The sequence below is a fragment of the Amborella trichopoda genome, chromosome 1, assembly GCF_054954075.1.
Source record: "Amborella trichopoda isolate Santa Cruz 75 chromosome 1, AtrichopodaSantaCruz75HAP2 v2.0, whole genome shotgun sequence".
In the NCBI taxonomy this organism is placed as follows: domain Eukaryota; kingdom Viridiplantae; phylum Streptophyta; class Magnoliopsida; order Amborellales; family Amborellaceae; genus Amborella; species Amborella trichopoda.
The window spans coordinates 44181093-44195751 of record NC_142336.1 but is presented as its reverse complement, the minus strand read 5'-3'; positions in this window follow the sequence as shown (position 1 = coordinate 44195751).

Sequence of the window (14659 nt, the reverse complement as noted above, 5' to 3'; positions counted from 1 at the left end):
CTCTATATAGATTTTTCCCTTTCTTTAAATTTAGGGTTATATTATGAGTGACTATTATCTTCAGGGAAAAGTTTATATAGAGTTGAGGCTCTAAACAATCAATTTTGAGCCTACCTCAAAAATTTCACTTAAAGAGGTTGTTTTGATGTAAAAATATCCTCAAATTGATCATCTCGACATCAAGATGCAAGGACATGAGAAAAAAAATAGATTTCAAGTTGTGGAAATAGTATATTTTGTAACACATTTTTTTATCGTCAATTTTCAAGATTTTCAACTTTTCATAGATCCACTTATCGAGACTATTTTTTAAGCTTTAAACTTAATAAATAAAGATAAAAATATATTTTAAGGCTATCACAAAGATTTCCGGTATTGAAACCATATTTCTCGATACTATTTGAAGGTAGGCTCTAATTCGATTGTTTAGAGCCTAGGTTCTATACAAACTGCACCCTTATCTTAAATGTATTATTTTTTCTTCTTTTTTTTGGATATTTATATACCTTTATTTTATAATATAAATTCTTTTTAGTAGATATATTTTTTGTCATTAAAATGTGTAGAACATAAATTTTTATAAAAAACTAATGAGATTTATTAGTGGTTAAGAAGCTATCATTGTTTCATGTAGGTAATGTCATGATATATCATCTTCTATTATAATTAATAAATGCTCTTTTTGCTATCAAAACTTTCAATTTTACCCCTGATTAATTATATAAAATAACTCTAAATATAAAAATTGCTAAATGGTAGGGTAAAGGTATCAAGTGTAAAAAAATATTGAGTACATTAAATAAATATTCAGAAGTATGAGTACCCTAACATAACTCTAAAATTTAAAGCCTGGGCTTTGAAAATTAGAACCAAGGAAACAAAATGTTGCTCAAGGTCTAGAAAGACAGAGAGAGTCGATAGGGCTAGACTCCATTGGTCCCATCCGGCATTGGAAATGGCAGCGAGACAAAGTCTATAGTGAATGCTAAAAAATAGAATTTGGGAGATTTGGAATTGGGGAAATTGCTTCCCATGTTGTTGTTTTTTTGTTATTTTTTAGGATAAATTAAGATAAATATCTCTTTTTGGATAAATGATCCTATAGGATCCTCTCCCACTCATGTGTGTAGGATCTCACATGATCACTATTAAATTTGACATAGATCTATAGAAAAGTCAAGTCCGGTCCTGGAGAATCATTACTCATCTTTTTGGTATATACTCTTTAGAGGAGTAATGATCTTATAGGACCTTCCCACACCTACAAGCATAGGACCCCAATACGTCACCTTTAGATTTCAATCCAAATCTCAATGCGAGATTTGAATCCCTCCCATTCTTTGTTTAAAAAAATATTTTTTTTTAGTAACTCTTTCTCTCTCTTACTCTCTCCTCTCATCCGTACTTCCCTTGACCATATGCATTAGCACTTCCGTACATCTCTGCCTCTCTCTCCCATCTCAATATGGGTTTTGGAAACCCCCATCCATCTCTCTTCACCTCTATGTTTAATCTCTCTCCTTGGTCTCTCTCTTCTGCCATTATCGAATGCAAAATCCAACTAAAGAAATTAAGCATGGAAAAATCATGAACTGAAGGCTTGTTTGGACCGTTTATAGTATAAACATCTAAATCCAATGCCTCATTAAAATACCATAGCCTTCCTGATGCATTTCCTTGACCGATCCAAAATTTATCGATGCAATCCTCTAGCCCCAGAAGAACAATCCCTGCATTGTACTTGTTCTCCCTGTGCTTAAAAGATAGTTATTCGGCAACCCAACGAAAGAATTTCAAAGCTTTTATGGGAGAAGCACCAAAATACTCACTACCGTTTCGTCAGATAAAGAAATGTCCAATGAACCGAATTTTTTACTTGCTTCTTCATTTCAGTCACATTTATTGACAATCCTAACTATTTGTGCGAGTATTTTTGTACCAAATGAATTGGACTCAGGTTCCGAAACAATTCCTTCACTTTTTTAGCAACTGTCTAATTTTGCTTCGTTAAATTTTTTCAAAATGACTTTGTAGGCTTCCTCTTGAAATGTTTTGTACTTCTTTTCTCATAGTTTTGATCAAACCCCTTGTATGCTTCAGAACTAAGCCTACCATCTATAGCCTTTGAAGCCCAATTGAAAAAAACCCAATTGCGGAACGAGGATTCCCCTTCCGATTTTTAACCACATGCATTAGATTCATGCCCTCATTTTGTGAGAAATTTGTGGTTTTCAATTAAGTTTCAGTCTCTTTAGACCATTTGCTCCTCAATACAATTTCAGTCAATTGGGTATTCAAAAGGTCTCAATCTTTGATTTGAGGTGAAGCAATAGAAGCTAAAACTGCTTGTGATGAAAACCAATGTCTTATATTTTCAGCGATTGAATAAAATGTAGAAGAAAAGCCATTTTTATGGGGATTATGAGCCAATGAACCAAAAATAAACAGGTTTCTCTGGCTTTAAATGACTTACCTGAAAATGGGAAGAAAACTTTTGATATTTTTTAACAAGCAGTTGGGGATTTCTTGAGCTTGAGTTACTTTGGTTATGTGTTGTTCCCAAGGGTTTTGCATTCGATAATGGGAGAAGAGAGGGGTGGCACAAGCAGAGGCTGGGTAGAGGGAGAAGAAGGGGAGGGATTCAAATCTTACATTGAGATTTGGATTGAAATTTAAGGGTGATGTGTTGGGGTCCCAGGCCTGTAGGTGTGGGAGGGTCCTATAAGATTTATAAATATCCCTAACATTTTCTATTATAAATATCCCTAACATTTTCTATTATTATAGGATGCCACTTTTTTCTAGTTTTTATTTTTCTCAAAATAGCTCTTTGTTGCTCGTAAGTGTCAAACTTTGATTTCAACATATCCAAATTAAAGTTTTTTTTGTTTTTTTGGGTAGTTTAGTGGTAGGAATTGAACTTGAAATGTTAAAAGCATCCCCCTTTCGTTCTTTAAGAATGTTGTTGTATCTCCGTTCGATACATGTGAAGACCTAAAAAGCATCCTTAAATAGTCCGATACACGTGAAGATATAAAAAGTACCCCTAACTCGTTCAAGTCAGGTGATGATATAAAGGCTACTTGACTTCATCCAACAAGGGTCATGACATTAGAAGATCCTTTATATCATCCATTGAGAGTGAAGACGTCAAAAACCCCTTTATCCAGTTTGGGTTATGAATCTAATAGCACCTTGACTCTATCCCAATCAAGTAACAACCTTAAAAGCTATTATTTCCAATACCAAAACCATGACATCCGTTCATATGCCCTCTCTACAATTGGCTCTTCCTGCGATTTCAACTTAGATGTTCTGATTTCGACACCATCACCAAAGATCTTCGACAAAAGAACACCAGCAAGAGGCACTGTAAGCAACTAAGGAGAATGATGGCTTAGGAAGTGGGGTTGAAGTCTAGAATGGTGAGGATCATATGTGAAAGTCAAGCAACATAGCAAAGAAACCAAGGCCTCACAGCCATTCGAAGTACATCAGAACGAATTATTGCCACCTTAACACAAGGTATTGAAAAAATGGAGAAGTAGACTTGGCTTATATCCCCACTGAGGTCATGCATGTGGTTCCCATGACAAAAGGGTAGGAAGCAAATGCTTTACATGTGGTTTAAGAGAATCCGAGAAGTAAATGCTTTTACAAGTGAAATGAACATCTGCACGTAGATATGCGTGAGTATTTGCATGAGCCTAGATGAATGATGTGAGAGTATTTGCATGAGCATGAATAAGTGTGAGTATTCGCACGCATGGGCATAGTTTAATCAGACGAATATGAGAAATGAGTGAATGAAAATGCATGTTGATTTAATTCAAGGCTTCAAGAGGCAAAGTAGGAGATGTTGGAGTTATGGATTTTCAAGGCCTTGATTCTGTCATTCTATGATAGTTCTTCATTATAGTATGAGTGAACAATAATTCTTTGTCTCATTAGATTTTTGCAAACTAGGATTTAGAGAGCCACAAAACCCTGAATCATGAGGAATGAGTGCTTAGAGGGCTTTTGGGCCGAGAGGTTTGAGGGTTTCCTCTAGTCAAGGTTGGTGCAATTGTACCTCATGATTGTGTAAAGTAGGACATGAATACTTACATGGATATGAGAATATCTATAGCTCGAGAACTAATATAAGTATAAGCTATGCGTGAGAAGACTGGGCTTTGAGTGGACATGAACAATAATAGGGTAGTTAAACTAACTCTCATACGAGCTCCCAACAGTTCATTCATCTGACCATAGATTAGAGCAACTTTTGATTCTCCAATATTTTATTCCTTCAATAGTTGCTAACATGTGCATATGCAAGTGTAAATGGGAAGTTACTTTTTCAAGTATGATCCACTTGAAAGAATTATGCATGTGTGGTAAAATAGATAAACCCAGCATTCGCAGGAATTGCGAATGCATGTCCATAGGGCTGCACCTTGTCAGTATATCAAAAAGTGCTAGGTGGGTCCTAGGCGGCCTGGGGGGTCCAGCTCGCCCAGCGCCTAGGCGGGCGCCTAGAACCTGGGCAACTACCCAGTTGAAAAAAAGTAAAAAACATACCAAATTATCAATATATCGTATTCCAAGTTGAAAAAAAAAAAAAAAAAGGACATCGAGAAGAGAATTTTGATAATCTATATGGTTAAAATAGTAATCTGTAAAACCATGTAAGTGTAGGATATAAAAGTCAACACTCAACACAACAGAAATATACAAAAATTAAGAAAATATACAGTCTAGCAAAGTCAACACGCATGACGCGACACAACAATTAACAGACTCAACACTCAACACCAAGAGGCAAGAGTCTTCAGTCATCATCATCATCATCATCAGAGGAGGGAATATCAGTAAGGCAAGCCTCATCATATGCATAAGAGTCGAGGCCATCATCATCAGAGTCATCTCGCTCTTCAATATAACACTTGTCCTACTCTGTTTGTTCTGAATCTACCTCTTCCTCCTCCGCTTCTTCTACCTTCCTCTTACTAGTATGTGCAGTCTGCAGATGAGATCCTAAGAGTCTTAGCTGCTCTACCATTTTCTTTGTGCTTCTCTAAACTCAAATATTATATAATTTCCTCATTGGTAGCCTCAGGAACATTTTTACACGGGGCAACATCACCCTTAATACTAGCAAGGTGTTTTTTAAATAGGTAAATGCCCTCATTAATATCATTTCCACAATAATTACATTTAATACGATTTTTATCACTTGAATTCGGGTTATAACTATACTTTCAATCTGGATCACCACTTCGACTAGAACCTGGAGAAGATACTTCCATATAACAAGGCTTATTTTCATCATTTTCTGGTTCTTCATAATTTAAAAAATATCTAATCTCATCTCGAACTGCTTCAGAAACCTTTGTAGAAGAAGCAACATTATCTCTAACATCAGCAATGTGTTTTTTGAATCGGCTAATATCCCAATTGGTATCTTTTTCATAAAAATTACACCTTTTACAATTTTTATCATTTGGTTTTGGGTTGTACCCATGCTTTCAACCAGGATCACTTCTTCTAGAAGTAGCATATATAGAAATAGTCCTACGATAAGGATTTTGTTCTTGTTTTTGTTTTACATAACTTATAAATCGCTTAATCTCCTCTCTGACAGCTTTAAGAACATTTTTATAAGGGGAAACATCCCTTTTAATACCGGCAAGATGTTTCTTAAACCGGTTTATGCCTCTTTTTGTATCTTTTTCAAAAAAATTGCATCTAATGCAATTTTTGTCATTTGGATTCGAGTTGTATCCATAGTTCCAACCTAGATCTCTACTCTAACTAACTCCTAAAGAAGATATCTTAAAATAAAGCAAGTAATCTAAAAAATGCACTTACTTTGGTTGCTCGAACTCCAAATTTTGAGAAACATTTTGATGATTCGATCCAATGAAATGTAGTTTTTTTTAGGTTTCTTTCTATCTTAAAGGGGTTCTTGTAGGTTTAAGTTTCAAATGAAGCTAAAACTCATCATTCTAAACTTTTATATCATGAAAAAACAAAAAAAGAAGAAGAAGAAGTACTTTTTCGCCTCTGGGCGGGGCGCAGGCCTTGGGCGGCCGCATAGGTATGGGTGCTGGGTAGCCGCCCAGGGACCACCGCCCAGTTTGGCAGCCCAGTTCTGGGCGATGTGCCCATGCCTTCTGAACCGCCTAGGCGCTGGGCGGTCCCTTTTTTTTAACAATGCACCTCGTTTACACTCAAATTTGTATTGATATTCGAGCGATATCAACTCAAATCTATTGCAGAATGAGTTAAATTTTTAAAATCAGTAGAGAATGGGGTCACTCAAATTATAAGTTTAGGGGCATCACAGATCTTTACAAATCCAGTCATGTTCAAAACCTATTGGCAGCACCAACTCCAAAATCTATTTTATAAGACCTTAAGAAGCTCTAGAATTCCTAATTAAATCTAAGAAATAAAGAAATAACCAGAAAATAAGAATAAGAGATAAAAATAAAGAAATAAATAAATAAATAAATAAATAAAATAGAGAAAAAGATCACATACTTGGAAAACCTGGAGTTGGGGGCCCATGTCAAGAGCGCGGGTTGATTTACACTTTTGGATGCTTTCTCTTGTTTTGTTGAAGTATGACTCTGATGTTTTAGTTTGGATCAAGGAGAACTTGTTCCTAGAATTTAATTCTAATTTTGGAGATATTTTTTAGAGGATCTGGGCTTAGGAGCACTATCATAAGTTTATAGGGATTTTCCCTATTTTTCTAGAGGTTACCCTAATTTGCTAGAGGTTTAGGATTTTTCCTATTTTCCTAGGTATTTTGGATGAATTTCTGAATTTTCTATGCATTCTAGGATTTTTTACTAAGTTTTTAGGATTGTTCCTGATTTTCTGGAGGGTTTTCCTAATTTTTTAAAATTTCTAGAAATTTATTAATATTTTTGGGAATTTTCTTAAGGATTTTTTAGGGAATTTTTGGAAGATTTTTCTGGGAATTTAGAGGGGGTATTTATAGGTTTAGACTAGGGGTTAGGCTCGAAATTTTGCTCATAGCTCTATTTTGATTAAAAAAAGGTCAATTTCATATTTTATGAAATCCTAATTAAAATAGGACTTGGATGGAAAATCGGTTGTCTTGGGCCCATCGAACCACATGACACGCGACTTGTCACATGGCTGGACTCACAACATGCTGTGCGGCCTAACTCACCACCTATCAAGAGTGGTCCGCACACCACACGTCGAGTCGCGCCCATGTTATTTGGGTCATTTGGACCAATAACATATCCCTCCCCCCCCCTCTTGAGGCCATATTTTTCCAACGAAATGTTCGATTTGAGTGATTCTTTGACAGTTGGACAGCTCTTGGGGCCTATTATGGCTTGGGATAAAGTTTCAAGTGCTTTTGGGATAATTAAATTAGGTCTAAACTCATTATGACATATTAGGTTCTATGTGGTCCTTATGACATCAGGGTTTCTAATAATCTCTTTATCCAAAATTTCAAGGGGGTGTCTATAATTGCCCTTCTTTGCCATTCACATGGGGCATCAGTTGAATGGCAAAGAAGTATATAATGTCCCAAGTGAATGACAAAGAAGTATACAACCAAGACCCGATGGAAAGAAAATTGAGGGATCATCCTTTTGGATAACTAGTGTCCTTTGGGAAGACAATACACCGATGGATATTTTTATCTATAAGACATCGAATTGGCACTGCATTATTTTTGAGGCAGTGGCATTGAGAGGTCTCCGATAATCGGGATCCGAAGTGATAGTCAGCAGGAACCATGTTATCTTTGAGCCCGTGTGTAACAATCCTAAAATTTCAAAAAAAAAAAAAAAAAAAAAAAAAAAAAAAAAAGGGGAGAAAAGATGCTTTTAAATAGGTGATGGTCTGTTTGAGTATGATGGTCCTTGGGGACCATCACTATTTTCAAAAGTTTTTGCCTTTGCCTTTGCCTTTGCCTTTGCCTTTGCCTTTGCTTTTGCTTTTGTTGCCTGCTTCTTGCTGCCGGCTGCTCGCCACGTCTTTTAGCGGACGTGGTTTTCGTATGTTAAAAGCAGACGCTTAACGCGACACCTCAGGTATGAGGTAGAGCGTAATAAAATATTATAATAATACATTATAAGAATTTAAATAGGGGAGGTGAGCACTCCCACTCTAGAAAAATTTAAGATCTCTCTCTCTCTCTGGTCGAAACACCGTGAACTTCTCTCTCGAACCGAATTTTTTATCGGAAGCTCCCTCTCAAATAATTGTGGGTAAGTGACATCGTCTTTCTGAAAAATAGTCTATTTTTAAGAAATAGTGATATTTTCGTCTAGGATCTTTATTTTATCAGTTTTGTGTGTAAGTGACATCGTCTTTCTGAAAAATAGTCTATTTTTAATAAATAGTGATATTTTCGTCTAGGATCTTTATTTTATCAGTTTTGTGTGTAAGTGACATCGTCTTTCTGAAAAATAGTATATTTTTAATAAATAGTGATATTTCCGTCTAGGATCTTTATTTTATCAATTTTGTGTGTAAGTGACCTCATTGTCTCGAAAAATAACCCATTCTTTTTTAAAAAAAAATGAAATAATTATTTCTGCTTATTATCATGAATTTTAGGTGCGATAAATTTTATGCGCACGTGACCTCATTATCTTGAAAAATAATCTTTTTGATAAAAATTGTGATATTTTATCTATGTTAGAAATTTTGAATGCTGTAAATTAGAAAAATAAATTTATTTATTTTTCTTGTTTATTGTTAGAAATAACTGTGATATTTCTGCTTTTAGTAAAATTGTGAGATTTCTTTCTGCTGTTTTTAAATATTTAGACATCGTAAAAATTCATGTCCAAATGACTGCCTTATTATTTAAAAATTGACATTTTTGCAATTGATTATACTATTGTTGTGAAATGTTTATTTGTGAATTGATATCCCATAAATTGTGATAATTTCCGTATTCTTGAATTTCTGTAAGAGTTTTTCTATACATATTAAATTGGCAATTATGCTAGAATGCCTTTACAAACTGCTACCTTTCTAAATTTGAGCCCAAAATATTTGATTGGTTATTTTTGAAATGTTATAGAGAGTGACCGTTATTAATGGTTTAAGTGAAATTCATATTAATGATTTCAGTAATATGTTGAGTACATGATATTGCTGCTTTCGAATGTTTAAAGAGATTTAGAAATAATTTAAGTATGCAAGTGGACTCATCCGGTTTGCCGGTGAGGTATAAGTGGACCTATCTGGGACGCCGGTAGGGATTAAGTGGACTCATCCGGTACGCCGGTGAGGTATAAGTGGACCTGCAGGGATTAAGTGGACCTATCTAGGACGCCGATAGGGATTAAGTGGACCCATCAGGACGCTGATGGGGTATATAGGTGACCTACTTAGGACGCCAGTAGGGTATTTTGTGAAATCCTTTGAATTATGTACTGCCGTTAAAAGTGTTATAAGCATTTCAATTACTCGGATTGTACTTAATTATGCATTTATTGAAAGTGAAACTGTTGATGCATTTCTGTTAATAGATCTTATTTTGGAAAATATTGATATCTTTCAATGATGATTATTTTTAGGATTATGATGATCACTTACTGAGTAGCCAAACTCATCAAACTATGGTAAACATTTTTCAGGATAACTGCGGATTCATTTTGGGTGCTAGTCAAGATCAACCTTGGAAGATACTGTTGTTGTGCTAGCTTTCTTTATTTACTTTGTAAGACCTCACCACTGTAAATTTGTCTTATCAATAGATGTATATATGTTTTGTCTGTCACATCTCAGGAATAACAGTATTGTAAATTCTTGGGGTGTGACAATTATGGTATCAGAGCAATAGGTTTAAGATCTTTAGGAAATTTAAAAAGAATGTACTTAAAAATCACATTTATTGTGTGTACAGACCGGGAAAAAGTCAGGATCCAGAATAGCTGAAGCCAATATGAAAGGAATTCACACAGCCTTGGAAAATATCGTTGCTCTAATGCAACATCAGATGGAAAACAACAATCCACCCAGGCAGTCAGTTACAGGAAATGGTGGGAGCAATATCGAACAATTTAAGAAATTAAACCCACCTTCTTTTAAGGGTGCGGTAAACCCACTGGAAGCCGAGGGATGGATTATGCAATTGGAAAAAATATTCGAGGTTATGGAATGTCCTGATGAAAGGAAGGTGGCCTTGGCAGTTTTAATGTTAGAAGGTGATGTACAACACTGGTGGCGAATGGCAAAAGGAGTATTGGTCAAAGAAAATAAAACCTTGACTTGGGAAGTATTTCTAGAGGCATTTAATGAAAAATATTTCCCAGATTTTATTCGAGACCAAAAAGAAATGGAATTTCTAGAATTAATCCAAGGAAATAGGACAGTAGCACAGTACGAGGCCAAGTTTACTGAATTGGCCAGGTTTGCACCACATATGATTAACAATGAGGCAAAAAAAGTGAAGAAATTTGAAAGGGGTCTTAGGCCAGCTATTAAAAGCAGAATATCAGTCTTGAAATTAAGAACTTATGCTGAAATAGTGGATTATGCCCAAATTGTCGAAAAAGATTTTGAAGATTACCAAAAGACGAAAAATCAGAACAGTCATGTTAGACCTACATCATCTAATCGACAACAGTTTGAAAGACCAAATAAGAAGCCAAAGCCTTCGCCATTTCAAAACCCAATAGAACCATGTAGAAAATGTGGGAAAAATCATGGATCAAGCCCTTGTTATTGGAATACCGGAGCCTATTTTAAATGTGGAAAATTGGGACACCAGATTAAACAATGTCCTAGCTTACAGACACAACAACTTCCAAAGCAGGGAGAGATAGCTCCAAAGCCTCAGATGAAGGGAAGAGTATTTGCGATTACCGAGCAAGACGCTCAGGCCTCAAAATCAGTAATCCAAGGTACTCTTACTATCTTCCAAAAAGTAGCTCATGTTTTGATCGATCCTGGATCTACTCATTCATTTGTGTCACAACACTTTGCATGCCACTTAAAGGTAGAACCAGAACAATTAGAATACATTCTAGAGGTAGCCATACTGATGGGAGATTCAATTAACACCAATATAATGTACAAATCATGTGTAATAAAGATAGAAGAAAAGGAACTGTTGGTTGATTTAATACTCCTGAAAATTCAAGATTTTGATGTAATCTTAGGCATGGATTGGCTTTCTGCATACCATGCAAGTATTGATTGTTATAAGAAAATTGTTACCTTTAGTATTCCGAATCAACTAGTATTTTACTTCAATGGTGTCAAAGAAGACTCCCCATCATATTTAATCTCTTGTATTCGAGCTAATCGCCTCCTTCGAAAAGGATGTCAAAGCTTTCTTGCCTATATCAAAGAAGATAGGAAGGAAGAAATAAATTTGGATACCACTCCGGTTATCCCAGAATTTCCCGACGTTTTTCCTGAAGAATTCCCAGGATTACCGCCGGACAGGGAAATTGAATTCTCCATTGAATTAGTGCCAGGGGTAGCACCAATTTCTAAGGCACCTTATAGAATGGCTCCTGCAGAACTTAAAGAACTGAAACAACAATTGGAAGAATTATTAGATAAAGGTTTTATCAGGCCCAGTGTGTCACCTTGGGGTGCTCCAGTACTGTTTGTCAAAAAGAGAGATGGGACTACGAGATTGTGTATTGATTATAGACAGTTGAACCAAGTGACAGTGAAAAATAAGTATCCATTACCTAGAATTGATGATTTATTTGATCAATTACAAGGATCACAAGTGTTTTAAAAAATTGATCTTAGATCTGGATACCATCAGCTTAAGATTAAAAGTGAAGATGTACTCAAGACAGCTTTCAGAACAAGGTATGACCATTACGAATTTTTAGTCATGTCTTTTGGATTAACCAATGCACCGGCTGCATTTATGGATTTGATGAATCGAATCTTTAGGCCTTTTTTGGATAAATTTATTGTGGTATTCATCGATGATATTTTAATTTATTCCAAGAATCAGAAGGAACATGAGCAGCATGTAAGAATGGTATTGCAAATATTAAGAGAAAAGAAATTGTATGCCAAACTTAGTAAATGTGAATTTTGGCTTGAACAAGTGACATTTTTAGGACATGTCATATCAAAAGAAGGTCTATCAGTTGATCCTTCAAAGGTTGAAGCCGTTGTTAATTGGAAACAATCAAGTAATGTGACTGAAGTTCGAAGCTTTTTGGGATTGGCAGGATATTACAGAAAATTTGTAGAAGGATTTTCTCGAATCGCAATCCCATTGACTCGATTGGCACAGAAAAATGTCAAATTTGAGTGGACAAGTGAATGTAAGGAGAGTTTTCAAGAACTAAAAGTTTGATTAACTTCAGCACCTATTTTAACTATTCCTGAGGGGAGTGGGGGATTTGTGATTTATAGTGATGCTTCACATAAAGGTTTGGGCTGTGTATTAATGCAATATGGGAAAGTAGTGGCATATGCATCCAGACAGTTGAAAGAATATGAGAAAAAATATCCAATTCATGATTTGGAGCTAGCTGCAATAGTATTCGCTTTGAAAATATGGAGGCATTATCTATATGGTGAGCAATTCGTAATATATACGGATCATAAGAGTTTGAAATACCTTTTCTCTCAGAAGGATTTAAATATGCGGCAGATAAGATGGATGGATTTCTTAAAAGATTATGATTGTACAATCCATTATCATTCAGGAAAAGCTAACGTTGTGGCCGACGCTCTAAGTAGAAAATCTACGGGAGTCATAGCTCATCTAATGATCCAAGAAATGCGATTGTTAGAGGAAATAGTGGATTGGCATCCAACTCCGTCCATTAATGGTGTGGTAAGTAGGATTGCCAATATTAAGGTGGAACCCCAATTAATCCAATAGATTCGATTGGCACAAAAGAAAGACCCTCAGCTTATAACAATTATAGAAGAGGTGAAGCGAGGAAAGAGAGATGAATTCTCTATATGTAGTGAGGATTTGCTAAGATTCAAAAGTCGGGTTTCTGTCCCGAATGATGAGAGTGTAAAGAAAGCTATCTTAGAAGAAGCACATCATTCTCGTTATACGATTCATCCCGGAAGTATTAAAATGTATCAGGACCTGAAGAAAACCTTTTGGTGGAATAATATGAAAAAAGAGATAGCACTATTTGTGTCTAAATGTCTAACATGCCAGCAAGTAAAAGCTAAACATCAAAGGCCCGCTGGGTTGTTGCAGCCTTTACCCGTGCCAGAATGGAAGTGGGAGCACATCTCTATGGATTTTGTCTCTGGCTTGCCTAGAATAAATTCAGGACATGATAGCATTTGGGTCATTGTGGACCGGTTGACCAAAGTTGCCCACTTTCTACCGATTCGCACGACGTACACTTTGGATCGACTGGCTCAGTTGTACATTAAGGAAATAGTGCGATTGCATAGAGTTCCTGTCAGTATTGTATCGGACAGGGATACTCGGTTTACTTCTAAATTTTGGGCTAGACTACAGTCAGCCATGGGGACGAGACTCACCTTTAGTACTGCCTTTCACCCCCAAACTGATGGACAATCGGAGAGGACCATCCAAACCTTGGAAGATATGCTGAGGGCCTGTGTTATTGACCTTATAGGAAGCTGGGATGACCATTTACCCCTGATTGAGTTTGCTTATAATAATAGCTTCCAAGCCAGTATTTAGATGGCACCATATGAAGCCTTATATGGAAGGAAATGCAGGTCACCCATATGTTGGGACGAGGTTGGTGAAAGAAAGCTTTTGGGGCCAAAAATTATCCAGATAACCACAGATAAAATAGCATTAATTCGTGAAAGGCTCAGGACAGCTCAGTGTCGGCAAAAGAGTTATGCCAATAACCGAAGGAGAGATCTTGAATTTGAAGAAGGTGATCGAGTTTTCTTAAAAATCTCACCAACAAAGGGCATTATGAGATTCGGCAAGAAAGGAAAGTTGAGCCCACGTTACATCGGATCATTTGAAATCCTGAAAAGAATCGGAGGTGTCGCTTATAGACTTGCCTTACCACCCGAATTGTCAAATGTCCATAATGTCTTTCATGTATCTTCACTACAAAAATATCAGCCCGACCCGTCCCATATCTTAAAATATGAACCTTTACCGATCAGGAAGGACCTATCCTTCATTGAGCAGCCAATTTTGATATTGGATAGAAGGGTGCAAGTGTTGCGTAACAAGGAGATTCCTTTAGTCCGTGTATTATGGCAGTACCATTCAACAGAAGAGTCGACTTGGGAACGAGAAGACGAAATCAGAGAAAAATACCCCTATCTTTTTCAGTAATCAGGTACACAAATTTAGAGGACTAAATTTCTTTAAGGGGGAAGATTGCAACAATCCTAAAATTTTTAAAAAAAAAAAAAAAAAAAAAAAAACGAGAAAAGATGCTTTTAAATAGGTGATGGTCTGTTTGAGTATGATGGTCCTTGGGGACCATCACTATTTTCAAAAGTTTTTGCCTTTGCCTTTGCCTTTGCCTTTGCCTTTGCTTTTGCTTTTGTTGCCTGCTTCTTGCTGCCTGCTGCTCGCCACGTCCTTTAGCGGACGTGGTTTTCGTATGTTAAAAGCAGACGCTTAACGCGACACCTCAAGTATGAGGTAGAGCGTAATAAAATATTATAATAATACGTTATAAGAATTTAAATAGGGGAGTTGGGCACTCCC